Below are 4,323 nucleotides of genomic sequence, written 5' to 3' on the forward strand. Positions count from 1 at the left end.
ATATATATATATATATACATATGTTCATATCTGATACCCCTAAATTTGTGGTTTTACATTATATATACATATAACTAAATGACACAAAAAGGAAAAATGCAACAATATTAATGAAATGAAATAGAATAATTAGTTATTTGGTAGCTTAATATGATGTTATTTTTCTGGTAAGAGAACGGTGGTTTAAATATAGAATATTGAAGTAAACTTTTAGTTTCTTGGTCCTGTGTTTTCACAACAATGAATAGTAAACCTTATGCAAAAAGAGATGGAAAACTCTCTAAATATAGTGTGATGGAAATAGAGCGATTGCTGTGAGAGTTAGGTAATTCCATTGACTTACGATGAAATTATGTATGCGTTGGTGTCCTTTTTGGTTAGACAATAAAATATTTGAATACATTCCCAATGCATTGAATAAAAATATACATATTTGTCGATGAACAGTTAAGAAAAGAGATTTCAGGAAATTTGAAAGTTTTAAATGTTAAATGAGATGAAGAAAGTAGTTACTATTGAATATCAAGTGAATGAAGTAGAAATTACATTAACAACAGAGTTAATCTTGGTTTGGTACATGGACTTCGCTTTGCGGTATCTGTCTTATCGTCAACTTCCTTAATTACACCTAAAATGATTATATTTACCTATTCTCTCGATGTAGCTGAGGATGAATATTTGTGAAAATCTAATCATCTTCAAATTCGTTCGTTTCACTTTTGCTTTCCAAAAGTCCTGAATTATTCTTTAAAGTATTGACTCATCTTATGACAATCCACTTTAAAACATATATATATATATATATATATATATATATACAATCATGTGGATAGCTTTCAAAAGTTAAGAACATTCAAGGGCTTTATGACATTCGCTAATAATGCTTGAAGATAAAATGAAGATAACCTATAATTTTATTCTCATTATCATATATTGTGTTCTTGCACCGTTTTCTCTTATGGCTTTCTTCTGCATTTCATAATGAACAAATTCAATCTAAATCGGTGATTTTCCATGAGAACTGATAAAATTTTCAATATTTCTAATGTATGCGTTTTTGCTCTTTTGCTAGAGAACATTTTTCAGATTTAGTAGAAATTTAATCCCCCGCCTATTAATGTCTGAAACGTTAACAACTTTGAATCAATTATTTTCCTCCTTATATTGTCAAAATATACGTTTTCATCAAGAAATTTAATAAAAGAGACCAATGTTGTGAGAAACCATATCTTCGTTAAACAGCTTAGGCAATATATAACATAAAAGGTACATCATTCTCTTTTGTTGCCACGACATCCAAATTCCGTTTTGAAAATAAACCAATAATTATAAGCAAAATTCAGTATCTACGAATTTGGATAAAAACAAGAAAACAACATATTGCTAATGCACTCATTCTTTTGAGCGTATATCAACATAAAATGTGAGTTTACAAGTTCACAAGTTAATCAACAACCTCTTTTGAAATTTAGTTTGCATTGTTTTCCATACTATCAGACAATACAATGGCACATTCTACAGAAGTGGTATCCTGCTCTAATAAATTCTAAAACATAATTATATACAAATGTATGAATGTATAATATACTAAATATTTCTAAATGTGTATTATTATATTTTTTGTTTTGTTTTCTGATTTGATGAGACTCGTTTAAAGATAATAATATGAAAGTTGTTCGCTATAACAAAATCAAAGCCCTAAACGTATTGTGTAGTCAAAAATTATATACATATCATATTATATACATATGTGTGTTATATGTTTCGTATGTCACATATTAGACATTGAAATATTTATATTCTTAATATCGAGAATCATGGAAACATTGAAATCTAGAAAGCATAGAGAATCATACAGTAATGCAGTTGGTGTTCAGAAAGATCAATACTAAACGTTTCAATTCTATAAAATGATGGTATCCAGAATAATTTATATATGAATGCGTTAATAAACGCCAATGTGATAACCGATGCGTTAACGAATATTATGACAGACAGCAATGTTTTAAGACTTCAGATAAATTACATCAATAATTTCTTTCTCAATGATGACTCACTTGGCGGCGTTTATTAAAAATATAGAGGACTTCTAACTTAGTACATTTTCGTTCAAATCACAAATTATGTTTCGCGTTTTCCTGGTGGGTTAAAGGCGCTTAACTCCTGCAGAAAAGATGGTGCGAGACGTTTCAGGAAATAATTTTGAGATGTGTAAGAGACTACTGTGGCTACAGAAAAGGAAGGGCAGAGATTAATCTCTTGTGAGCCCAGAAGTATCCATCTAATGATCCTTAATTGACACATTTCATATTAACAAATCGGAGCAGGTGAAAACACGAATCAAATATCTGACTGATAAATACTTTTCTATATCAGATAATAAGAAAAGAAACCGTTGAATTATATCCAGAAATCTTCTTTTTTTTTTTTTTTTGCAGGTGGTTTACTACGCATTCCTCGTGTTAGTATTCACTGGAAACCAGGCATGGCATTTTTCATAGTAATAAATTTAAAGTCATATACCGTGAGATCATTAAAATCTATTTACTTTATAAAAGAATTTGATAACATATACCGGTGAAATCAATGACCGTAGATGTGGTGTTTATAAAATATCCATTTCTCATAACTCACACAGGAACGCCAGGGAAGAATAGGTTCTATGCAGCTTTGAGCAGGTTACATCGAATGTAACTGGTACCAATAATTCCACGATCGGTTACATCATAATTCTACTCAAGATTGATTGAATTTTTTAATGTAAAAGGATACTAGTTGATGGCATCAAATAAATATGTTTTACTAATCACTAATTTACAGGTGGACATACACACATGAATACATACATACATTCACAAGCATGCATATATACTTACATACATATCCATTTATCTATCCTAGCAGTTTTGGACCTCGATGAAACATAAGTCCTAGAAACTTCCGTAACGAAATCGCCGTAGTGTCGATATGTTTACACAATGGGACGCCTAAACCCAATCCAAATGTGGTGTAGATGACTTCTCATTACTGCTATTCGTAAGGCGTTTATTTGTTTGTTATAGCATATGAATTTTGTGTCAACTCATTGTGTTATACATAATCTTAAATTTTGATTGATCTATTAGTTATAATTTGGTGCATCGTGGGTTATATGTTTTACATTTCTGTGGTGATCCAAACAGAATACATTTTCTAAAGAATCATTTCTAAAGATTTTCCATATAAATGGAGGTTTTACTAAGACGAGGTCTCCAAGTATTTCTGTTGGTGAATCTGGAATCACTGGAAATCGCTAGAGTTATGTCAAACGAAGTTACAGGATTGCCGTAATGTACTAGTGGAACCTATGTGTGCTGAAAGTATGAAGAAGTAATGTATACGGCAAGGAAAAACTATTCACACGATGGCCAGACAATGTAGAAATGTTCTTATTGTATGCAATATACATTAACTGCAAATATAATAACTAACTTCCTAATAACTTTACAGTTTGAATGTATATCTTCATAAATTCATGGGAAATTATGGTATAAGCCAAAAGTATTGTGATTCTATTAGCGTAATTCTTACACTATTTTTTGATTTCTTCAAAATATATATTAGTGAAAGTAAACGGTGTAATTGCCCGTGAATTACTTTCGATGCCTGGCTATTAACTACTCCACTTTCAAGTCGGATTGACATACTGTATTGACGCACATCTGTTTAATATTATTATTGATCTTTGATATTTCTATTAATGTCTTAACGGTTCTATTTTGGAAATTCTTTCAAAGAACAAGTAATTTTTCTTTCAAAAGTTTCTTGATAATATTTCACTAAAATATTCAGTGTGATATAATTATAAGCATCCTCTTCGTAAAATATGTTTCTGAGGTATTCAATAGTCTCACTGGAAGACTGTCCTAATATTACATTACCACAGTTTCAAAATTTTAATATTTTTAATACAGCTCAATTAATCGTTCTTTGTGGTGTCTATTGATTGCGTAAATTTTATTCATTCTAATCTCCTCTTAAATTTACTTCATAATATCCATGTCTAAAATTGGTATATCGGGAATTTTGTCCATTCGTGATATCATCAATTCATTCGTATTATATTACACTGGCATTTCTTTCTCCTTTTGTTATTCTTCTTCAGTCATAGTCAATCTGAAGTATCTTGGTGTATAGGGGTCTGAAAGAAAGGAAATTATATAGTTAATGACAAAAATTAACTAAAGTATATGAATATACATATGCATGCAGAAAGGTATATGTAAGTATATGGTTGTATACATATATGTTAATATGTATGTATGTATGTATAAATATATACAT

General features: G+C 29.9%; 1 protein-coding gene across 2 annotated transcripts in view; it reads right to left on the reverse strand.

Annotated features, from left to right (window-relative positions):
• Window positions 1-2,415: 2,415 nt before the first annotated feature.
• The window catches only part of LOC106879128 (BTB/POZ domain-containing protein KCTD16), a 105,706-nt gene continuing 103,798 nt past the window's right edge, over window positions 2,416-4,323 (reverse strand). For both annotated transcript variants that reach the window (XM_014928565.2, XM_014928566.2), the window contains one exon: window positions 2,416-4,180. The gene's annotated coding sequence lies outside the window, so the exon portion shown is untranslated. The remainder of the gene's footprint in view (window positions 4,181-4,323) is intronic.

This window comes from Octopus bimaculoides, chromosome 7 (genome assembly GCF_001194135.2).
Source record: "Octopus bimaculoides isolate UCB-OBI-ISO-001 chromosome 7, ASM119413v2, whole genome shotgun sequence".
Taxonomy (NCBI): domain Eukaryota; kingdom Metazoa; phylum Mollusca; class Cephalopoda; order Octopoda; family Octopodidae; genus Octopus; species Octopus bimaculoides.